General features: G+C 36.6%; 1 pseudogene; it reads right to left on the bottom strand.

The window, feature by feature from the left end:
• Window positions 1–12955: 12955 nt before the first annotated feature.
• LOC127689976 (olfactory receptor 1537-like) lies at window positions 12956–13901 on the bottom strand (annotated as a pseudogene).
• Between the last annotated feature and the right edge of the window lie 12676 nt (window positions 13902–26577).

Genomic DNA, 26577 nt, shown 5'->3' with positions numbered 1-26577 from the left:
AGGTCTGGTTGATAACCATTTTAGGAGCAAGGTTTTTTGTATGTCATCAGTGGCTTCTTTTATAAATTTGGACATTCAAACCGTGTGATGCCATTTTTGGATCATAGGCACTGCTTACAATATTTCAGTCATCCATATTAATACTTTTTCCAGGAATATCTACATATCACACATAATTTTCCCCATTTGCTTTACCTGGAATTTAAGGAATATTAATTTGCATATGTCATAGTTGTAAAAGATTCCTTCCCATAAATGTATGGGTTTGTAAGCCATGTAAGCTTTCAACTTCCCCTTTTTTCCTTCTTGTCTGACACAGTTAATCCATTGGACAATTGTCTTATTCAAAATTACTATTTATTAATTATTTATTAATTCATTGATTATTATTAATTGTGATAATTTACCAATTCCTATAAACTGTATGTAAAACTTCTGAAATAGCTAATCCAAATTCCAATACTTTTGGCAAAATATACTAGCATCAGCTCCTGTTTCTATCAATTATTCTATGTCAACACCATTCATTTGCACCATTAAGTTGGGTCTCTGATCATTAATTACTGTTTGCCAAAATACACGTAATTCAATATTTCCAAAAGCTATTGACCTTTCAACTGGAGTGGCCTTGTGCTTGATTTAAGGAAACAACAAGAGTTGAGCAAATTTATCCCCTGCATCAAGTTGCATCTCCTTCATCACATGTGACATTTTTCCATGTATCCCTATGTACTATACTGTGATGCAGAATAAATCTTTGAAAAGTTAAGATACTTCTTCCCAGATTATTCCCACTGTTCCTGAGGGCAAAGAACTATACACACCAGTGGTTAACTCGCAGCAGTCAATTTCTGGTGATAGGGTAAGAGGCATAACTGTGTCCAGATCAAAAGCTTCATCCACTTCTGTAGCATATATAGAATCATAAATAGTTATTTGTTAAATTTCTTGCCTGCTTGGTACTTTGTGGCTACTCAAAGGGAGCAACATTTTGTTAATTATGGGGCCTCAAGCTGACAGTAACCTGCTGATTTCCCAAGGGCCAAAGTTTACCTCCTTTGTCACTCTTGGATCAGCAATCCATTATCCAATGTTTTTTCCTTACACAGTGACTAAAATACATAGGGAAACTTTGTAGTTCCTAGCAGTCAGAACCTATTTGTTTTTTCCTATGAACACAATATTCTCTAGATTCAATATATATGCTATATTGATCTCTAAAACTTCTAGCCATGCAATTTCTTGTAAATATGAAAATTCGCGACAATTCAAGCATTGGGAATTTTGATTTCTATGAATACTAGCTATGTTTTGCCCCATGATATTAGCAGGATTCTTGTGGAAACCAATGCCACTTGTCTCTCTTATCTATTCATCTGTTGGGACTCCTTGTACTTTCAAGGATCTGATTTATCTATTACACTCAGTATTCTCATTTTCAAATGCCAATATTTCCATCAATGACTGTCAGTTTTAAGGGTCTGATGTGGCTCTATGTACACCTGAACTCAATCAATGTAGGATATCAGTGAAAGTTTCTGTACACCCCTGTATTACTTTCAAAATGCAGTAGATATTTTCCCTGGCTCCTCAATTATACCCCAGGTTCTTAAACCTGAATCATAACACTATTCAAGTATGACATCTTCAGATTGGATTATTCTTGTAAATCAGAGTGTCTTTCACTGAGGAGTTTATCTTTAATAGCATTTATCTCCTCACTATATTCTGTTGTTCTATTTTTGTGGCTTCATGCATCCATCATGATAACCATTGTAATTTTTGTCCAGCTAACTTTGAACAGCTAACCCTTCCAATATTGTGGGATAACCCTATTATCCATATTCCATGTTTTTAACATTTCTTTAGTTAATGGAGAATGCAAGCCATACAATACTGAGACCTATTTAAAATACTTTAGATCTAGCATCTCTACCAGATACTAGGTCCATTCATTATAGATAAGACCACAATCTTTAGCAGGCATGTGTTACACAAAGAATGGGAAGACTGAAGATGCTTGTGTAGACACAAACAAATCCTCTGGTGGTGCACTCAGCTGAACAATATATCATCTCCTGTTCTTCCTGGATTTTAGTTTCACAGAGGTGCTCTGCATACCTAGCAGTGAAAGAATGTGGAGCAGTGTGGAGTGGTAGTTTATATTCCAGTGTATTTTGTTTCCCTTTTGTTTATCATGCCTGAACCCTGTGGTTCTTCTCCCACTGGCTCTATTTCTTCTGAAGCATTTCTGTCTCTAGTCAAAAACTTTCTAAGTGCTTAGCCATCTCTGCAATATTCTCTAACATAATAGAATTGTCATCTTTTCCCAATATTTTTTCAAAAGAGTATACAAGAAAACCACAAAAGAAAACCAAAATACCCTCCACCCTGGGAATATGACAGGAGACCACCCAGCAGGCATAGCTGCTATTTTGATGACTTCTTTAAAAAACATTGCTAACCTCTGAAGCAGAATTACCCATTGTGCCTAAGTCACTTTGATTGATACCTGTAGGCTTAGATTTTTTTCAAAACCTATTTTAATGTGGTTTCTCAAATATTTTCACCCACACCCCCTATATACCATCTAATGATGGTAAATAGGACAGGGGACTATGACCCACCTTATAATTACTTTGTTGGAATGGTCCTAATTTTTATTTGTCAGAATACCATCAGTTCACTTCAGCAGTGTTAGGATATCAAGAGTTTAGTTCAAAAGAGTCACCAAACATGAATCAGCAAGAGTGGCATGATCTAGTAGAAACCACCAGGCCTCTCCCCAATTGGCTTGAATCAAGCAACTAGTACCAGCTGCAATGCCAGGAGTTATCTGCTTTGCCGCTCTCAAGTAAGTAAAGATCAGTACAGATGTAATATCAAGGGAGAATTGCAAGCCCCAGGTCACTATATGTTGAGTCCCACTTACACACTCTATAAACATCACATGTCCCCTCATGGGTCTTTCCTCAGCAAAAGATCTCACCAGAAGTACCTAAAGAAATGTTCAATGTCATTAGTCATCAAGGAAATGCAAATAAAAAGTCTCTGAGATTCTACTTTATACCCATCAAAATGGCTAAGATATAAAATTCAAGGGCAAAAACATTCTGGTAGGATTGTAGAGCATGGGGAACACCCCTCCACTTCTCGTGGGAATGCAAATTTGCACAACTACTTTGGAAATCAATCTGTTCGTTTCCCAGAAAATAGAAATAGCTATACCTCAAGACTCAGCTTTATCACTTCTGGGCATATAACCAAAAGATATTCCACCATCCCAAAGGACACTTGTTCAACTATGTTCATAGCAGCTTTATTCACAATAGCCAGAAATTGGACACAACACAAATGTTCCTCAACTAAAGAATGGAAAAATAAAATATGGTTAATTTACACAATGGAATATTAATGAACCATTAAAAACAAGGACATGGATTTTCAGGCAAATGTGTGGAACTGGAAAATATCCTGAGTGAGATAACCAGGACCTTAAAGGACATACATGATATGTACTAACTTATAAGTGAATATAAGCCATAAAGTACAAGATAACCATGTCATAATCAAGAGACTCAAAGAAGTCAAAAAAAGAGTGCCACGGAGATTAAATCTTTCTCAGAAAGGAAAACAAAACAGATATTGGAGGTCTGGGAACTGGGTGTGAGAAGGGATAGGGAGGAGAATGAGGTAGGAGGCCTTAGATTATGGACAGCAGTATCTGGATGAGGCAATCTCTAGGACATACCAGTGAGCAGGAATGGGGACAGCACCTCCTGGTTGGGTTATAGGGTGACTCTAGCTGAGACTCCTATAACTGGGGAATCTGGATTCAGAATCAGCTAGCTCTCTTAGCCAGGTAAGACTTCCAATAGGAAAATAAGGACAGCAGTAAACAACCCACAAAGTCTTTGACCAAATATATGCTCTGACCACAAGATATTCAGGGACAAAGATAGATCAGAGATGGAGGGAATGTCCAACCAATTAATGTCCTAAACTGAGAACCACCTCATGGGCACTAAACAATCCCAGGCACTACTAATGATATTCTGTTATGCTTGCAGACAGGAACTTAGCATAACTGTCTTTTGAGAGGCTCCACTCAGCAATCAATGGAAAGAGATGTAGAGACTCAGAGCCAAACATTAGATGGAGTGCAGTGAGTCTTATTGAAGTGTTGAAAGAAGGATAGAGAGACCAAGAAATAAGAGAGAATCCATAGGGGAAAAAGGATTAGTCGACCTGGACCCATGGAGTTTCAAAGAGACTAGATCTCCAACCAAATAATTAACACAGGTTAGAGCTATGCCCCCTGCACTTATTTAATAGAAGACCATATTGGACTTCAACAAAAGGAGCAGAAACTTTTCCTGAATCTGTTCCTAGCTTGCCTGCCTGTGGATCTCATTCAACTAAATGGACTGGATTTTCTGGCCTTGGTTGGAGAGGATACATCTAGTCCTACAGCATTTTGAAGTGGGTAGGGAAGGAGAGTTTGGCTGTTACCTAGAGGATGACTGTCTTTCTCAAAGGAGAAGGGATTGGAAGAGCCAGAGTGGTTGTATGTGAGGAGGTACTGGGATTAGAGGATGTACTGGGATTAGAAGAGGAACTGATACTGAGATGTAAAGTAAGTAAAAAAAGATTGGGGACTTCAGGATCAGATGTGGGGAGAGACAGGAGAGATGGCCAGATGGCCATGAGAATGAATGAAAATCTGCAGCTGACTTGGATGGGGGATGGGCACATATAGGACACATCAGAGACTTGGGAGAGAGAACACTCCCAAGAATCAATGGGACTGACATTACCTGAGACTCACAGCAGTGAGAATATAGATCCTGAAGCAGCCACCTCCTGTAGCCAGGGAAAAACTCTAGTGGAATGATAGGGACATCAACACACTCACAAAACTTTGATCCCAAATTTATTTTCTCTACAAGAAATGCATGGACTGGGGGATGGAACAGAGACAGAAAGAATGACTAAATAATAACCTTCCCAACTTGAGACTTATTCCATGGGCAAGCATCAATCCATGACACTATTAATGATACTCTGTTATATTTGAAGAAAGGAGTCTAGTATGACTGCTCTTTGAGAGGATCTATTCTGCACAATGACTCAGAAAGATGCAGACACCCACAGCCAAACACTGGATGGATAATGGGGATGCTATTTTTTAAGTTATTTTATTTATTTACATTCCAAATGTTGCCTCACTTCTCGGGCCCCTCCCTGAAAATTATTCACTGCATCATCAACCCTTTTGCCTCTGAGAGGGTGCTCTCCTACCTACCCACCCTTCTAGTCCACCCACCCACCTCCACCTCACCATTGCATTGCATTTCACTGGGGCATCAAGTCTCAACAGGATTAGGAAAATCCTCTCCACCTGAGCCCAGACTAAACACTCCTCTGCTACATACATACTGAGGGCAATGGAACAGCTCATGTATGCTAATTGGTTGGTGTCCAGTCTCTGGTAGCTCTGAGGGTTCCCGGGTCAGTTGATGCTGCTGTTCTTCCTATGCAGTAGCTATCCCCTTCAGTTCTTTCAGTCTTTCCCCTAACTCTTCCATAGTTGTCCCCAAACTCAGAACAATGGTTGTCTGTAAGTGCCTGCATCTGTCTCAGTCAGCTGCTGGTACTGCTTCTTAGTATACATCCTAATTGCAGCTTTCCCTCTGGGTATTCCACTTCTGCAATCATTCCCCACCCCACCCGCTATGAAGTTAGCTTATCATTGGATAGCCTTTCCTTCAGTCTCTGCTTCATTTTTGTACCTGAATTTCTTTTTTGCTAGGAATGATTCTGGGTTAAATTGTGATATGTCTAGCTATAAATTGAGCCAACTAAAATGTTGAGTTTTATGACACTGTAATAAAAAAATACAAGCAAACAACAACAACAACAAAAATCCAACATCTCCGATAAGTATTTCTCATGGGTAATATAGTCATGATGGATAAATTCTGACTAGCACAGAAAGTTAAGGACCATGCTCAGCTTTATTGCTATGATGATTGTGACTACAGGAGAATGTGATTCACAAGCCTTTGAAACTGCTTTATTACCATCATTAGAAAGTGAATATGTAGCTAGAGAAAACAGAACATTAAGATATTAAAATCCAGAATGGCAATGAAAATGAACATGAGAATTCCATTGAGAACTGAACTGCAAGGCATGAGATTTGTATTCACTGAACTTCATTGTTTTCATATCAGTATCTTTTGTAAGGTACTGACTTTAAAGATGAAGGAATGCTTACAGCAAGATGGAGGGAAGAGGTCTCCTGCTAAGAAGGAACAATCTGTATCCAAAGATAGTAAGCATTAGAAATTTACAAAGGGACTGAAAGATCAGTCAGAAAATATGAAGAAACTAATAAACAGAATTGAGAAATTTGTCACAGACCAAAGAAGTATTTTAGGGGGAAACTGCTTTAGAAAATCTCTGAGTCCTACCTGATCACATTCTTTTTTTTTTCTTTTTTTAATTAGGTATATTCTTTATTTACATTTCAAATGTTGTCCCCTTTCCTGGTTTCCCCCTCCCCCGAAAATCCCATAAGCCATCTTCCCTTACCCAATCAACCACCTGCCCCCACTTCCCTGTCCTGGTATTCCTATACACTACAGCATCAAGTCTTTCCAAGACCAAGGGCCTCTCCTCCCTTTGGTGTCTAACAAGACCATCTTCTGTTGCAGATCTGTTTATAGCCATAAGTAACTCCATTGTACTCTTTGGCTGATGGTTTTGTCCTTGGGAGCTCTGGGAGTACTGAGTGACTCATTGTTGTTCCTCCTATGGCACTGTAAACCCTCCCAGCTCCTTGGGTCCTTTCTCTAGCTCCCCCATTGGGGAATCCATGCTCAGTTCAATAGCTGGCTGAGAGTGTTCTCCTCTGTATTTGTCATGTACTAGGAGAGCTTCCAGGTGACAGCTATATCCAGTTCTGGTCAGCCAGCACTTGTGGGCATCCACAAAACTGTCTGGATTTTGTACCTGTATATAGGATGGATCCCTGGGGCAGGGAGGGGGGGGGGCGTCTCTGGATGGTCTTTCTCTCAGACTCTGCTCAACCTTTTGTCTTTTTATCTCCTTCTGTGGGTATTTTCCCCCTTTCTATAAAGGACCCAAGGATCCATACTTTGTTCTTCCTCCTTCTTGGGCATCATTTGGTATGTAAACTGGGTCTTGGGTATTCAAAGCTTCTAAGCTAATATCCACTTACCAGTGAGTGCAAACCATGAGTGTTCTTCTGTGATTGGGTTATCTCACTCAGGATGAGATTCTCCAGTACCATCCATTTGAATAAGAATTTCATGAATTCATTGTTTTTAATGGCTGAATAGTATTTTGTTATGTATGAAGCCACAATTACACTGATACCAAAACCACACAAAGATCCAACAAAGAAAGAGAACTTCAGACCTATTTCCCTTATGAATGTCAATGCAAAAATACTCAATAAAATTCTTGCCAAGAGAATCCAAGGACACATCAAAACCATCATTCACTTGTCAAGTAGGCTTCATCCCAGGAATGCCGAGATGGTTCAATTATACTGAAATACATCAATGCAATCCACTACATAAACAAACTCAAAGAAAAAAAAACATATGGTCATTTCATTAGATGCTGAAAAAACATTTGACAAAATTCAGCATATTTTCATGTTAAAAGTCGTGGAAAGATCATGAATCCAAGGCCCATATGTAAATATAGTAAAAGCAATATACAGCAAACTGGTAGCCAACATCAAACTAAATGGAGAGAAACTTGAAGCGATCCCACTTAAAGCAAGCATTAGACAAGGCTGTCCTCTCTCTCCCTATCTATTCAATATAGTACTTGAAGTACTAGAGCAATTAGAGAACAAAAGGAGATCAAAGGGATACAAATTGGGAAGGAAGAAGTCAAGATATCATGATTTGCAGATGATATGACCCCAAAAAACCTCCACCAGAGAACTCCTACAGCTGATTACATTCTTTTCATACTTTCTATTTGGTCAGACATTGTACACCTGACACAAATACTGAGGGTTGTTACAGATATAATCATTGTGAATAGCTACTGAAATGTTGTCCCAGGGTGTTCCTGAAGCTCCAAGGTGAGTCAGTAAATAAACACAATGATCTGTAAAATGCAAGAAGAGAAAAAAATCTGGGATAAAATATTTTCAGGACAGCTATACTTATACAAGTTACAATTGAAATGAAGTACTGGGAACTAAGAATGTGTCTCACTTGCCACTATCTTTGTGAATAATATTTAATGAATAATATTTAATATTAGCTACTATACTCAGAATCATAATGAAAACATACTTTTTTGCAGCACATAACAGTGTAGAGGGATTCCAGTCTAGCAACATGGCTACATTGACTAGAATACAGAGAAGCCATTAGTAGAGTCTTTTAATCCCAAACCATAACAGAAATGTCAGATTATAAAAGGAAGTATCCAGTTTAGAAAGTTATGTCCAATTGAGTGGCTTATTAAGTAAAGAATTTGACACAGGTTTTATAAAACAAAGTTTTTGACTTGTGCCCAAGTCTCACAACAATAGGTGGGAAAGAGAGATGACTTAAGAGAGAACAGCAAGGGGTATGGGGGCAGGCAGGGAGAAAGATATTCTTTCCAGCAGAGTTTTACAGAGACTGGTTAAGGAGAAAATAAGACAAACACAGATGAAGTTAGAGCTAGCCAGAGAAGAAGGAGCTAGAAGATTATGACAGGTGGCTAGAGTGTGCAAGGCCAAATGGGGCAATTCAATCAGAAGTGAGAAAAGCCTCCATGTGTATGTATGCTTTGTGCTGTTTTTGTTGCTATTGAAGACCACTCTTACTCCATAGTGATCTTATAGGAGACATGGGATTAGTTTGACCTTGTTATATCTGTTGAGTTCTGTTTTGTGACAAATTATATGGTCAATTTTGGAGAAGGTACCATGAGGTGCTGAGAAGAATGTATATTCTTTTGATTTAGGATGAAATGTCCTGTAGTTATCTATTATATCCATTTGCTCCAAAACTTCTGTTAGTTTCACTTTGTCTGAATTAGTCTGTTTGGGGAGGAGTTTTCAGCTAAACACCAGAGTTAAGTCATCCAGGCGGAGTTTAGAAAAAGCTAGAAATGGTGATCTTTTTCAGCAGTAAGTCTCAGAGTCTGAAAATATTATAGGTTTAGTTACAATGTTACAGAGATTAGAAGTTTCTAGGACTAGGCCTATGAGAGCAGAGGAGGCAGAAAGTCCTAGGTACAATTACATCAGGCAACTAAATGTTACTTTTACATATTTCATACATTTCAATAAACACATTTTTATTGAAAGATGTAACTGAGGAACAAGAACAACAATCCCCTCCAGAATGCAATCAGGAATATCCAATTTTAGTCAAACTATCAAATTCAAAAAAACACAAACAAACAAAAACAAGCAAAAGTAAAATAACAAAGAAACAACAACAACAAAAACAAGCATAAAAGAAAAATGCAACTTTCTGATTTCTTCTGTCATTAGTCTGAATATAATACAGAACAGAAAAGACAGAATGCTCAAGAAAATATGAGGAAATGATAACTAACCTTCATTCATTGTTGATGGGATTGCAAACTATTGTAGCTAGTTTTGAAATCCATGTGGTAAGTTATGTGAGCTAATGAGAGAGTAACTAAGTAAGTGCATAAGGAAGTAGCTAAGTTAGCAAAATAAATAAATAAATAAATAAATAAATAAATAAATCATCTATCATATGTCTCTGAAATTTTGACATTCTAAACCACACTTTACACTTCAACCATGTTCATTGCACTGCTATTCACCATAGCTAAGTAATGGACATGACCTAAATAACCTACAAATGATAAACTGATAGTGAAAACATAGTAGAATTCTATTTAGATGTGAAGAAAAATAAGATTTTGAGTTTTTCATGTAAATAAGTGAAACTATTAAATACTGATTATGGTCACACAGAGACAGAAAGATAAACAACACCTGGTCTCCTTACTACATAAAATAGAAAAAGAAAAAGGTATGGTAGCAGTGGACATCTACTGTAGATACCGGGATAACAGGGTACAGGTGCTATGGAGAGGAAAAAGAAATATTTGGGGGCACTTTGGAAACAGGAATGGGAAGTTAATGTAGAAAGAGGAGTAGGGGAGAGGTTAGAGGGATGAATATCAATAATAATGCTTAAAAATCCATCTGAAAATATATAATTCTATTTTTACTTGAACACACACACAAACCCAAACACACATGTACCCAAATATTATACGCTATTGTTATTGCCCTTAGTTGCTTCCCAGAAACTGAAAGCAACAAAAAATATCAGATGATTTTGATACAGAGCTCATATGAATGAAACTGGATTTGATATAGAATTCTTCTCCACAGGAACTAGATTTCCTAACAACAAATAGTGAAAAGGATGTAAAACAAGTATTATATCCAGTCGCAAAATCCATGAAACTCAATAATAAGCAGCAAACCAAGAAATAGCTGAAGTTACAAAAGTGCCTGTTACATCACAACAGGAAACAATGGCTATCAAATTATTCTTAAGGTAGACTCAGTAGGGGAATTTATTGCCCAGTTCTATAAACATAGTCAACTATGAGTTTCTGCTAAGAATGTGGAACCTAGAGGCAAATCTAACAGTGTCACCTATACAAAATAGTATGATTTCTAACTGCAGACATAGTTCTTATTGAGTCATCCACAGATAACTGTACCTCTTTTTTATATCAGATGTGTACAATCACAGAACTCCATAACTGGTCTAAATAGATGGAATAACTGATTGTGGGGTGAAGATCCACAACTCCTCCATCTACCGTATTACCTTCCTGCTTAAAAAGAGGGAACATTTTTCCTTCAATTCATTCTTCTACTGGATTCATTATATAAAGAGAAGATGTGGATTTTCTTAGCTCACAAAGTAAAAAAAAAAATGAAAACATATATAAAAAGGTTTCTGAGTTCATTATAAAAGGTAGAAAATTAAGTATTCTGATAATCAGAGCAAAATGAAATCTGTGGAAGTAATATGTCTTCAATGGATGGCAGAAAAGTGAGACTGAATATCTTAAAAATGTAGTCTCCTCAAAAAGAGCCAAACAAAATAAAAAACAAAACAAAACAAAATGCCATATACATAAGGATGTAGTTAGGGGAAATCTCAGGGACCCTATTCCTAGATGGAGAAATAGGGACATTAATGATTGCTGAAAAGAGAGTCATTCTTCCTATGGATATATATGAATGAAAAGAAAACAGGCCATTATTGAAAGAAAGCAGGGTATTCATGGGAGTGGAAGGAGGGAAATGAGAAAAATGATGTAATCTTAGGGTTGTTTTGATTTGCATTTCCCTAATGACTAACGAAGTTGAGCATTTCTTAAGATGCTTCTCCGCCATCCGAAGTTCTTCAGGTGAGAATTCTTTGTTTAACTCTGTACCCCATTTTTTAATAGGGTTGTTCGGTTTTCTGGAGTCTAACTTCTTGAGTTCTTTATATATATTGGATATTAGCCCTCTATCTGATGTAGGATTGGTGAAGATCTTTTCCCAATTTGTTGGTTGCCGATCTGTCCTCTTGATGGTGTCCTTTGCCTTACAGAAACTCTGTAACCTTATGAGGTCCCATTTGTCAATTCTTGCTCTTAGAGCATAGGCTATTGGTGTTCTGTTCAGAAACTTTCTCCCTGTACCGATGTCCTCAAGGGTCTTCCCCAGTTTCTTTTCTATTAGCTTCAGAGTGTCTGGCTTTATGTGGAGGTCCTTGATCCATTTGGATTTGAGCTTAGTACAAGGAGACAAGGATGGATCAATTCGCATTCTTCTGCATGCTGACCTCCAGTTGAACCAGCACCATTTGTTGAAAAGGCTATCTTTTTTCCATTGGATGTTTTCAGCCCCTTTGTCAAGGATCAAGTGGCCATAGGTGTGTGGGTTCATTTCTGGATCTTCAATCCTGTTCCATTGATCCTCCTGCCTGTCACTGTACCAATACCATGCAGTTTTTAACACTATTGCTCTGTAGTATTGCTTGAGGTCAGGGATACTGATTCCCCCAGATTTTCTTTTGTTGCTGAGAATAGTTTTAGCTATCCTGGGTTTTTTGTTGTTCCAGATGAATTTGATAATTGCTCTTTCTAACTCTGTGAAGAATTGAGTTGGGATTTTGATGGGTATTGCATTGAATCTGTATATTGCTTTTGGCAAAATGGCCATTTTAACTATATTGATTCTACCGATCCATGAGCATGGGAGGTTTTCCCATTTTTTGAGGTCTTCTTCCATTTCCTTCTTCAGAGTCTTGAAGTTCTTGTCATACAGATCTTTCACATGTTTTGTAAGAGTCACCCCAAGATACTTTATACAGTTTGTGGCTATTGTGACAGGGGTCATTTCCCTAATTTCTTTCTCAGCCTGCTTATCCTTTGAGTATAGGAAGGCCACTGATTTGCTTGAGTTGATTTTATAACCTGCCACTTTGCTGAAGTTGTTTATTAGCTGTAGGAGCTCTCTAGTGGAGTTTTTTGGGTCACTTAGGTAGAGAAAAATGATGTAATTACAACACTAACATATGGAATTCTCAAAAATGAACTGAGAATGAAAAAAATATCATTTTATTGTAATTAAGAATGAGATTTATCAATTTAAATTCATGTTGGCAAATGTGAAGAAAAATTTGTATACCATGATGTGCTGGGCATAATGATCCATTTTTTCCTTACTAATTGTTTACATTATTGATTCTTAGAAACATATGATATATTAGGTACTTGAAACTTAAAGATGAAATTTGTAATAGTAAAAGTTATCAAAGAGTCCTAGCAAATGATTAATAATAATGACAGGTAAGGTATCAAGTCAATCGATGTGCTCTAGATAACTTTCCTCTAAAAAATATTTTTCATGTACTCAAATGAATTTTTTTCTTTCAAGTATTTTCTTTAGTGCAACTGTAACATCCTTATTCCTCAGGCTATAAATAAATGGGTTTAGCATAGGTACAAGTGTAGTATAAAACACAGAGGACACTTTCCCTTGGTCCATAGAACTCACTGATGATGGCTGTAAGTACATGAATGCAGCAGAACCATAGAAGACAGCAACAGCAGAGATGTGGGAACTGCAGGTGCTGAAGGCTTTGGACCTGCCCTCAGTGGAGTGAATACGGAGGATGCTGGTGATGATGAAGATGTAGGAAGTGATAACAGTCAGCATTGGGACACAGATGTTCAGTGTCCCAAAAAATAGAATCAATATTTCATTGATATAGGTATTAGAGCATGCAAGCTTCAAGAGGGGAAGAAGATCACAGAAATAGTGGTTGATCACATCCAATTTGCAGAACTTAATCCTATTCATGAAGCCTGTGTTTACAGATGCACAGAGCACAGCAAAAATATACACCCCTGAAATCAGGGAAGTATAAATCTGGTAGGACATAGCAGCATTGTAAAGCAAGGGGTTACAGATGGCAACATGGCGATCATATGCCATTGCAGCTAATGTGTAGCTCTCTACAAGGCCAAAAGTGATGAAGAAAAAGAGCTGAGTCATGCATCCAGAGTGGGAGATGATGTTGTTTCTCTGTGAGAAAGCTCACAAGCATTTTAGGAATAATAACCATGGACTGACAGAAATCAGTAAAGGACAGACTGCTGAGAAAATAGTACATGGGTGTTTGCAGGTTAGAACTGAGCCCAATCAGTATGATCATGCCCAGGTTCCCAGAAACAGTGATAAGATAGATTCCAAGGAAGAGGAGGAAGAGTGGGAGCTGGAGTTCTGGCTTCTCTGAGAGCCCAGGCAAGAAGAACTCAGTCACTGTGCATTGGTTTCCTGCTGTCATGTCCTCCATTCTGATCCTGAAGGAGTAAAAGTATAGTAAAGCTGTTAGTGTGAAACTTTTATTCTTTCCTATGTACACAAAGTCCCTATTTTAATCTTAGAGCTCTTTTGCCTTCTATTTAATTGCATTAACTATATAATTTTGATAAATAAAATTTCTATTACTATAATTTTTAAACATATAATTAAAAATTAGGAATGAACTTCATAGAAATCATTATCATTGTATTACAGTTTTCAAAAATTTTGTGATTTCAAAGCAATGTCTCTAATTTGGGATACAAAGTGGGTATTATATAAAAAAAGTAGTGACCTGTGTTGATAAAGCAAGCCTTCCCTAAAAGATAGTGAATAATTTATCTAGAACCATATTTGACTAAGAGATCTCCAGGATTCTTCTTTTTAGATATTCCCATTTTTCTAATTCTTTAGATACACAGAGTCTTTAAATATCCAAATGTGAAATTAGGATATTAGGTAGTGGACACCTGGTACTTCTGGAAAGGGGATTCTGGTTGGGGAAACAGTTCTTGAGAGGCACAGAGACATAAGTAGTGCTTACATAGAAAATCCTTGAAGACAAAATACCCATATTAACTCCCATTATTTATCCATGACAATGTTAGATAATAAAATGGATTTTTATTATTTGCTTTTTACTGAGTATATTCTTTATTTACATTTCAAATGTTATCTCCTTTCCCGTTCCCCTCACCCCTACTAATATGCTATCTCATCCCTTCTACTCCTACTTCTATGAGGGTGTTCACCCACCCACTCCTGCCTCCTCTCTCTCACATTTCCCTACACTGGTGCATTGAGCCTTCACTGAACCTAGGGTCTCTCCTCTCATTTATGCCTAACAAGACCATCCTCTGCTTCATATGCAGCTGGAACTATGGGTCCCTCCATGTGTACTCCTTGATTGGAGGTTTAGTCCCTGGGGGTATGATTGGTTGATATTGTTCTTCTTCCTATGGGGTTTCAACCCATTCAACTCCTTTGATCCTTTCTCTAACTCCCCCATTGAGGAGTCCATGCTCAGTCCAATAGTTGGCTAGAAATATCTGCCTCCATATGTGTCAGAGTTTGGCAAAGTCTCTCAGGAGACAGCTATATCAGGTTCCTGTCAGCATGTATTTCTTGGCATCTCATAGTGTCTGTGTGGTGACTGCATATGGGATGGATCCCCACGTGGGGCATTCTCTGCATGGCCTTTCCTTCAGCCTATGCTCCACACTTTATCTCAGTATTTGCTCCCATTAGTATTTTGTCTCAGTATTTGCTCCCATTAGTATTTTGTCTCAGTATTTGCTCCCATTAGTATTTTGTACTAAGAAGGACCCAAGCACCCACCCTATGGTCTTCCTTCTTGAGCTTTATGTGGTCTGTGAATTATATCTTGGATATGCAGAGCTTTTGGGCTAATATCCACTTATCACTGAGTGCATACCATGTGTGTTTTTTTTGTGATTGGGTTACCTCACTCAGGATGACATTTTCTAGTTCCATCCATTTGCCCAAGGATTTCATTAAGTCATTGATTTAATAACTGAGTGGTACTCCATAAAGGGCTAATATCCAATATATACAAAGAACCCAAGAAGTTAGACTACAGAGAACAAAATAACCCTATTTACAAAGGAGTCCAGTACTAAACAGAATTTTCAAGTGAGGAAACTCAATGGCTGAGAAACACCGAAAGAAATGTTCAGCATCCTTAGTTATCAGGGGAATGCAAATCAAAAAAGCCTTGAGATTTCACCCTACACCAGTCAGAATGGCCAAGATCAAAAACTCAGGTGACTGCAAATATTGTAGAGGATATGGAGAAAGAGGAACACTCCTCTGTTGCTGGTGTGATTGCAAGCTGGTAAACCCACTCTGGAAATCGGTTCCTCAGAAAATTGACATAGTACTACCTGAGTACCCAGCTGTAACAATCCTCGGCATATACCCAGAAGATGCTCCTACATGTAATAAGTACACATGCTCCACTATGTTCATTGCAGCCTTATTTATAATAGTCAGAAACAAGAAAGAACCCAGATGTCATTCAACAGAGGAATAAATACAGAAAATGTGGTACATTTACTCAATAGAGTACTATGCAGGTATTAAACACAATGAATTCATGAAATTCTCAGGCAAATTGATGGAACTAGAAAATATCATCCTGAGTGAACTATTTTAATTATTTAGAGTGTAAGGAAATAACTATTGATAGAATCTAATCACTCAGACAAGCCTGAAACATATTTTTTGTGTTGTTAGTTCATATTGATATTCTCACTAATGAAAAAAAATTTGTTTCCACATATTAAAATTAGAGAAACAGTCAGAGGGAGTTCTCTTTCCATTTTAATGTTGTGAACTAAGAGCAATTGTAGTGTATAATGAATTAGGGGAAATGAATTATTATCCTCTATCCTACTGAACTGTGAACCAATTAATCATTTTATACACAAATTAAGTTCCTAACTAAAACAGAACTTAGTCATTAAGATATAAAAATACTGAAATGCAAAAGCAGAACAGGATGAGGTATGGGAGTAGGAACAGGAGTGAAGGCCAGAAGGCCAAGAGAATAAATGGAAATAAAAAGTAACGGTGGGTAGGAGGTGGAGAGACCCTCTAGCAAGTACCGGACACAAAAGTTGAGAGACACTAAGGACTCAATTGGGGTGACATTAGCCAAAATGTCCCCACATTGAGGAAGGAAAACACAAAGAATCCACCCCCAATAAATAGTGCCTCAAACACTAAACCACAGTCAAAATTTCTGACACAGAAATTGTTCCTGTCTAAAAGGACTGTAGGGATAAAAATGGAGAAGAGACTAAAGGAAAGGCTAGCCCAACCTGGGATCCATCTCATTGGAGGACACCAAGGACTGACTCTATTGCTGATGCAATGATGGTCTTTCAGATTGGAGACCAGTCTGGCAGTCCCCTGAGTGGCCCTATCAGCAGCTGACTAAGAAAAATATCAGATACTTACACCTAACCATTGAACTGACATAGGAAACCCCTATGGTTGAATTAGTGGAAGGAATAAAGAAGCAGAAGTGGAGAGCAACCCCATAAGAAGACCATCAGTCTTAATTTACCCAGATCCCAGAGAGCTTTCAGAGACTGAGTCATCAACTAGGAGCATCCATGTGCCAGGCCAAAGACCTTGGCACGAATATAGAAGAGGTCTGCTTAGTGAGGCCTTAATGGGAAAACATGAACTTAATCATTAAGAGATTGAGGCCCAAGGGAAGGGAAAGGCCTGGTGGGGTGGGATAGGGGGACACAATTTCACAGGCAAGGAGGAAGAGAAATGGGATGATGAACTGTGAGAAAGGGGACTGAGAGGGCATTTAATGATTGGAATGTAAATATATAAAATAATAAAAATTGAAAAGGTAAACTATTTATTGCATAAATATATATATGTATATATATGTAAAGCTCACTGATTTAAATAGAGTAAGATAAAGGGTCTTGACACAACACTTAGAGGAAATTATTGGCATCTTTCACACACATAAAGAAAAGTCAAAACATACAATTATTTTAATCATAAAATGAGAGGGGCAAGAAGAACTGTAGGAACCATAAAATAATGTGATGTTCTATGAAAAATTCGGCTCTTCCAATGACCCAGCAAATGCAATCATGAGTTGATAGGGCAGTTGATGCCTCAATGGCCCACATTAAAATGAGCCTGTTAATAATATACCATGATTTGGGAGGAGAGGTTCAGACATGATATTTCCTCTTCCCACTGAGCTTAGGCTACTAAATGGGCAGACATTGTATTCAAATGTATTCTTACTAATAAGATTCCCATACGCCAGTGTATAGTTCTAAACTTAAGGTGATGCAGATGACATAGTTAAAGTAAATGATTCATAAACAAAACAAAAAAATGTCAAAAATGTTGGAAAGAAACATGCAGGGACAAGGAATTTTAATAGGGAAGACTAGACAGAGGGTGATGAGCATTATACTAATCAGAACATGTGTGTGTGTGTGTGTGTGTGTGTGTGTGTGCTTGTGTATCTGTGTGTGTTTTGTATGTTTGTGTGTGTATGTGTGTATGTGTGTATGTGTGTGCATACATGCATGCCTGTGTGTGTATATATGTCTGGGTCTGTGTATTTTTGTATTTCCATGTGTATCTGTTACTACATAAAACATTGTTAAAAACTTGGGTAAACACAAATGTTAATGAGAACATTATCTAAATTTAAAACTACAGCCCTTTTCCAATGGCTCTGGAATCACTGTGAAGAGGTTTGTGAAGCATGTGAGATACAGAGGTAGTTTATGACTACAGGAAAGCAGTGTATCTGGGTAGAACAAAGCAGTTGTTGTTAACAGTCACAATGACTGTGGCAAAATGTACAAGATCTATGTAAGCCAAAGTACACCAAGTGCCAGCATGGAATGGGGAGTTCACCCCAGCTAAGGATCCACTGGCAATCTACACCTGCTGAGAGAGGGTATATCAGTTTCTTTCAAAATGCAGTACCAGACAAGTTGACCATATGAGGGAGGGAAACCATATATCCATGAATATATGGAAGGGACAAATTGGCTGTGCTGGAAAAAAGACAATAACCATAGGACACAAAGGAGCATAGAAAGGGAAGGAGCATAGACCTGAGATTGAGAGCAAATATGATCAAATCATGTTTATAAAACTGGCAAAGAGTTTATAAAATTAATTTAAATCTTAAGGGGGATAAAAATGATGTGACAAACCCACAGTGTTTAAATATATCTGCCAAAGGATTTAATATGAGATGGCAAAAGTATTTGTATAAGTGATACTATAAGCAGAATGTTCTAAAGTAAAATAAATATATTAATGAAAACTAACATTATAAATAAGATACCTACAATGTCATTATGTGAAGAGTATTTATATGAGCATATGTGCTTTAAGATAAAGTACCATACTATTCTGCTATTAAAAATGAGGACATTCTGAGTTATAGTAGGCAAATGAATAGAAGTAGAAAATATGACCCTGAGTGTGCTAACTCTAGTCCAAAAGGGAATACATGGTATGTAATCACTTTTAAATGGATATTAGCAGAAAAAGCACAGAATACCCATGATACAACCCACAGACCATTAGAAGCTTAACAAGAGGGAAGCTCCAAATGAGGATGTTTCAATCCCAATTATAAGGGGGAATAAAATAATCCAGAGAAGCAGAGGGAAGGAGGGATCTGAATAGGAGAGGGAATAGAAAGGAGAAAACAAGAGCAGGATCAGGTATGGTGTGTGTGTGGGGGGGGGGGGGAAGAGCCCTAAAAAATTGTAGAAAAATGTAATAATAGGAGAACTTACCATAGCAGTGTTTGGTAATACTCTATATTGTAAAAAATTTCAAGCCTGACAAACTTATGGATAGGTTTGCCATAATCCAACTAATAGATGTCACATATAAAGTCAAAGCATTTAAGACACAAACACAGTACCTAAAGCAACTTGATCTATTTTGGGTTATTTCAGAATTTACAGTAACAATCAGTGCAGCCTGGTATTAAGAAATATGTATCTTAAAAGATTACAAATAATGAGATCAAGAAAATCTTGAAGTATATTGCTCAATACCAAGTTTTCTTCTTGAATATATAACACCACACACACACACACACACACACACACACACACACACACACACTTAACCCATTATAAGATGCTTATATTTCCTTTTAAAAATACTTTTAAAATAATAAATAATATTGTTATTATTTGTTCCCTTATCTGAAGCATGAGTGTACAGGTTTATGGTATGGTGTGCTGCATATCACAGAGACAAAAGATAATTTTGGACAGCATGTTTACTCCTTCCACAATGTAGGTTTGGAGGACAGAAGTCAGATCACCAGGATTGTGTGACAAGAACATGTAGCCTTTTAGTCATCTTGTCTGCCCAGTTAGAATCTCAACTTCTAAGAGAGTAATGTATGTAGTTACTTTTCATTTAGATGTAAAATATATATTAATATAAAAAATACATATTAACTAATGTCCTAATATTGTTATACTTAAAATTCAAAGAAGATGAGAACACCATTAATAAAATTTTCCAATGCAAAAATCTTAACATTTTTTAATGAAGAAAAGCAAAAACATTTTTTTGGTTTCAGTCTTAGTTTTATCACCAAGAGAGAACTGAATCTCTGCAAGATAGCTCCTGTTTAATCTGTGGCTCGTCCAAGATCACCACCAAAGATGTAAATAAGTAGTTGTTATACTGTCTCTAGGCACACTGACTTTTTATACTATATCAACTGTTCAAAGTATATTCTTGGTTTCATTAAATCCATGCTATTATTTCATTATTCATTAATATATTTGGAAGTATATTAGTATGTTTGTTTTATTGTAGATAGACTGGTAGCTTATCTAGCCATTAAAATATTCTTAAAATTATTTATCTTCTAAAATTTATTTATTATAGGGCTTTTAATTCGACCACAATATTCATGAATAGGAATATCTTGTGGTAGCATGTAGAGATCTGAACTGCAGAAAATAATAAGAATAATAATGTAAAACATTAGAAATATCAAATGAGTTGTGCACTTGGGAGCTATTTAAGTAAAATCATCCCAATATTATGCTTCACAAAACAATTTTCGCCAACTTTCTCCCCCTTCCCCATTTCCTCCCTCCTTGCTCTCTCTATGTCTCCTACTCTCCATATCTCTCTAAATGTTGCTAAATTGAAGACATGCACTCTGACTTAAAGAATCTATAATGTAAATCTGCCTTACTAGCATGCATTCATTACAACTTGGTTCTAAATATGTGACACAACATATATTACAGATAAAACAAAAGTAGCAAGCCAAGGGAATATACGTAGTAATTGAATTGATTATTATTGCATACTCACGGTCTTACACTAAATACAGAGGTGTACCAATATTTACAGTAATGTTACATTATAAACAAAAATTTGAGTAAATTCACAACCACACAATTTTGAGTGTCATCAATACTACTCAATGTGTTGAATATTCAAATATTTCAATCAAATATTTTTATATTTTTATATTTCATAATAATGTTTTTGTTAATCCAATTATTCCAATATATATTCCAATAGAGGTTTTATATCATTCTCTGTCAAAATATCTTATGGTCCATAATGATTATCAGAATAAAATAAAACTATGAAACATGTTCTACTAGGGTATGATTTTTTAAAACTATGTACCTAAACAAAACCTAGTTCAATAGGCTATAAATTTTTCATGCATATTTATGTGATGGACATATTTAAGTTATCTGTTGTATACATATTAGAATAGTGTTCATTCTAGTTGAAAGAGTGTTACTAGGCACTTTTTCTCTGTCATTTGGTAAATACACATGATTTGCCAAAATCTTGCAATAGATTTATCCTTTGTACTATATGCTCAGAATGTTGTAAGTTGTCAACCTCATTCTTGCTTGGGAAATATACTCCACTTCTAGTTAGATGTGCAGTTAGATTTCTTTGCCTTTGTCCACAGAACTACATGTCTGCTACATTACCAACTGTTATGGTACTTTTAAGAATATGGGAACAACTAAATGAATGAATGGGAATATTCAGCCACTTCTGCCTGCATTGTTAGAATAACTGTTCTAGACTGTAGAGTTTTAAATGACAAGTATGAATATGTGACACAAACTTGCTCACTTTACCTTTCCTGAAACTATCAATAACAAGTTGTATTTGCTGCTTCCTGGAATTTGGATAAGCATGCACCAGAATTCTACAGTCATATTGAGAAGACATGGCTTAGTGCTCAGTGGCAACAGTACTTTTGAATCTGGTACGCATCTCAAGTCATCTTCTTCTAGGGCTCACCTAGTTTGTGCCTCTGCAGATTTAATTTCACAGTCACCGTCAGTTGAGCAGTTGTGAGCTATGTCCTGAGTTTAAATTCTTCAGCTACTCTCTGTCAGGAAATAAACATTCCCTAAGGATATTCAATAGTCTAGAAATATGTTAATGATGAAAATAAGCAATTATTTTTTGCTAGCTCCCCAATTGCCAAATTATTCTTTAAAGTGATTCCTAGACGTCCATTGCTAAATTTTCAGCTCCAAATAAAGGCTTTGACTATATGGACTACTGAAAAGTTGTGTTAAAATTGTTCACTGTGACTCTGCAGTTGTGGGTGGGTAGGAGAGTCTGTATATTTCTTAGGAGCCACTGATTGGCACAACAGACAGAAATTCTAGTGATGTAACCAGATTTTGGAAGAGCAGTGCCTTTCCTGATGAGTTATATGATATTGTTATATGTTTATCATTATTTAAATAATAAATCTGTGCACATGAATATTATTAACAGATTTTCCAAGAATCAAAACTCTCTTGCATTGCTCTTATTTGAGAAACCAGGAAAAAAAGTAGAATGGTCTAAATGAAAATGATGGAGGAACCACTGAGACTGCAGAAGCAGTTGAGTTGTTCTATGACTAAATAGTTAGAAACAACAACAATCTTAATTGTTAAACTATCTAAAGTTTTTTTTTTTAAGACTAAAGCAACTGTCTTCTATTCCAACCAATTTCATTTGCTTTTTTGTAATTAATTCCTTATTTTTCTTCTGCAAGCTTTATAGATTGTATATACTCAGATTAATCGAGAGCATGTAATACACAATTAAATTTTTTTTCCATTCAGCCCAATGCAACACTAATGTTCTAAAGGAATACAGAATATATTTTATGCTAATTTTCATAGAAAAAATTTATAGGACCTGGCCAGCTTTCACAGAATAGTTATTGTAGTATGCTAACTGAGTGAAAATAATAACTCACATAAGATATGAAAACCTTTGAAAATTTCCAAAAAAGTTTCATATATTATGTGAATTAGAGTGAAAAAAATTGAACTTTAGCAAATGATAGTTTATTAAACCTATAGAACCAATTTTCATGTATTCCACATAATATTAATGTTTGCCTCATGTTTTTTTTTATTCGATATAATTTATTTACATTTCAAATGATTTCCCCTTTTCTAGCCCCCCCACTCCCCGAAAGTCCCGCAAACCCCCTTCTCTTCCCCTGTCCTCCCACCCACCCCTTCCCACTTCCCCGTTCTGGTTTTGCTGAATACTGTTTCACTGAGTCTTTCCAGAACAAGGGGCCACTCCTCCGTTCTTCTTGTACCTCATTTGATGTGTAGATTATGTTTTGGGTAATCCAGTTTTCTAGGTTAATATCCACTTATTAGTGAGTGCATACCATGATTCACCTTTTGAGTCTGGGTTACCTCACTTAGTATGATATTCTCTAGCTCCATCCATTTGCCTAAGAATTTCATAAATTCATTGTTTCTAATGGCTGAATAGTACTCCATTGTGTAGATATACCACATTTTTTGCATCCACTCTTCTGTTGAGGGATACCTGGGTTCTTTCCAGCATCTGGCAATTACAAATAGGGCTGCTATGAACATAGTAGAACATGTATCCTTATTACATGGTGGGGAGTCTTCTGGGTATATGCCCAGGAGTGGTATAGCAGGATCTTCTGGAAGTAAGGTACCCATTTTCGGAGGAACCGCCAGACTGATTTCCAGAGTGGTTGTACCAATTTGCAACCCCACCAGCAGTGGAGGAGTGTTCCTCTTTCTCCACACCCTCTCCAACACCTGCTGTCTCCTGAATTTTTAATCTTAGCCATTCTGACTGGTGTAAGATGAAATCTTAGGGTTGTTTTGATTTACATTTCCCTAATGACTAATGAAGTTGAGCATTTTTTAAGATGTTTCTCCGCCATCCGAAGTTCTTCAGGTGAGAATTCTTTGTTTAACTCTGTACCCCATTTTTTAATAGGGTTGTTTGGTTTTCTGGAGTCTAACTTCTTGAGTTCTTTATATATATTGGATATTAGCCCTCTATCTGATGTAGGATTGGTGAAGATCTTTTCCCAATGTGTTGGTTGCCGATTTGTCCTCTTGATGGTGTCCTTTGCCTTACAGAAACTTTGTAATTTTATGAGGTCCCATTTGTCAATTCTTGCTCTTAGAGCATACGCTATTGGTGTTCTGTTCAGAAACTTTCGCCCTGTACCGATGTCCTCAAGGGTCTTCCCCAATTTCTTTTCTATTAGCTTCAGAGTGTCTGGCTTTATGTGGAGGTCCTTGATCCATTTGGATTTGAGCTTAGTACAAGGAGACAAGGATGGATCAATTCGCATTCTTCTGCATGCTGACCTCCAGTTGAACCAGCACCATTTGTTGAAAAGGCTATCTTTTTTCCATTGGATGTTTTCAGCCTCTTTGTCGAGGATCAAGTGGCCATAGGTGTGTGGGTTCATTTCTGGATCTTCAATCCTGTTCCATTGATCCTCCTGCCTGTCACTGTACCAATACCATGCAGTTTTTAACACTATTGCTCTGTAGTATTGCTTGAGGTCAGGGATACTGATTCCCCCAGATTTCCTTTTGTTGCTGAGAATAGTTTTAGCTATCCTGGGTTTTTTGTTGTTCCAGATGAATTTGATAATTGCTCTTTCTAACTCTGTGAAGAAGTGAGTTGGGATTTTGATGGGTATTGCATTGAATCTGTATAGTGCTTTAGGCAAAATGGCCATTTTAACTATATTGATTCTACCGATCCATGAGCATGGGAGGTTTTCCCATTTTTTGAGGTCTTAATTTGTGTACTTGTATACACATATGTGTTTATTATATTTTATAAATTTACACATTATTGGATTTGTGTTTTATTTCCATTTATGCACAATAGGCTAATAGTAGATTTTCCTTAAGCTCAGATTCATGGAAATTATGAATATTAAGGATTATACTAAGACAGTGAAGTCCAAACTTATACTGGGCTCAATATGGCATAAAAAAATATTCAAGTTTTCCAGAGTTCTATAGGAGGACAACTCTATACAGCTCTAACTAAATCATTTATTCATCTTCATTTCACTTTATTCCTAGACAGATTCAATATGAAATATGTAAAAACTTGTGAATGACCATAACTAATTGGACAATAATCAGAATGTTTATCCAGCCTATCAAAGATAAATGAATGGATAAATAAATGAATATGAAAAAGCAGCTCTATTGTCTAGTCAGGTTATTGTGATTAATAATATTGTATTTTCCATTTCTTCTCCTTAACTATAGTCTATTTTACATATATATATATATATGTATACATGTATATGTATATACATGCAAATAGATGATCGATAGATAGATGCATAGATAGATAAATAGATGATAGATAAGTAGACAGTAGACAGAGATAGATATGATAGACATACACACAGACATAGAGAGATATCTGACTCTGTGTTCTTTATTTATAAAAGACCTTTAGATTTCTCTAGATATTGTGTGATACTTCTTCTTCTGCAAATTATACTAGTTTGACGGAAAACCTTTATTTTTTTAATACATTGAGTTTTTCTATATAACACATTATGGGAAAACCATAATCCTTAGAAAAAATAATTTAGAGTAAAATGCAGACACTTACTTTAAAATAAAATGTCTTTTTAATCACAATGTCTCCTTTGTAGTGTAGTTGAGTATATTAAAAAAAGAAAGCTGACATGTATTGTACAGACCCATAAAGGGGTGTCATGTCACATGGTAGGAACTAGACATTTATCGAGTTGAACTTCTTCTCCCAGCCTTTGTTGAGCAGGGATTCCTGTTCTATTCAGGATCCTGCTCCACCTAGGGTGGAGCCCTCAGAGTGAAGGTGAAGTTAATTGTTCCTCCAGGTCTACAAATTCGTGAATTAAGCAGGTGACCTGCCCAGCTGCCTGAGCAGTGGAGCCAATGCCCAGAGAACAGCCAGATATTAGAATGGCTACTCCGGCTCGTTTTTATCAATAATTGAATTATGTCAAATATTCATCACTGTGATACTTAGGAATACATATGTATAAACAAATTCACTTATGCATGCAGTAACAATTAGTGAAAATTATGTCATCGATTTAAAGGCTAGTATGGAAGAGTTGGTGGAGGAGTTTGGAGAAAGAAAAGGGAAAAGAGGAGAGTTTTAATTAAAATGAAAGTCAAAAATCATAAAAAATAAGAATAAATTAGTTTCATATTGATAGAAGTATCAATGACTCTTAATGTTTCAAAGAATTTTTTAGAATATCAATATGTACTGAAATCAAAGCAGAATTAAAAGTGTAAGCACACAACTTTCTATAGGTGGTCAGCACACAAAGATAAATGAAGAATGCCTGCTGTTCAGAATGTTAGGCAAGTAGCACATATGGATAGATTAATGTTTGGGGAGTTTCTGATGGAATCCAGCTATTATGTTATTAGTCCATAATTGTGAGGGTGGGACTGTCAATAAATCTGTGATAGAGAATCACAAAAATTTAAAAGCTATACACCTACATGCATTAAGAACAGTTATCGAAAAAGAGGTCAGAAGAAGGAAGATCAAATTTGGGGTGCTTTGGTTCCTCTGAGAAAGGGAACAAAATACTCACAGGAGCAATTATGGAGACAAATTATAGAGCAGAGACTGAAGGAAAAGTCACCCTGTCCTACCTGGAGATTCATCCCATAAACAGTCACCAAACCCCAACACTACTATAGATGACAAGAAGTGCAAACAGAAAGGAGCCTGTTATGGTTGTCTCCGGAGGGGCCCTGCCAGAGCCTTAAACATACATA

Source organism: Apodemus sylvaticus, chromosome 7 (genome assembly GCF_947179515.1).
Source record: "Apodemus sylvaticus chromosome 7, mApoSyl1.1, whole genome shotgun sequence".
In the NCBI taxonomy this organism is placed as follows: Eukaryota; Metazoa; Chordata; class Mammalia; order Rodentia; family Muridae; genus Apodemus; species Apodemus sylvaticus.
The sequence above is the reverse complement of the archived record's forward strand: the minus strand, read 5'-3'. Positions and strand labels throughout refer to the sequence as shown.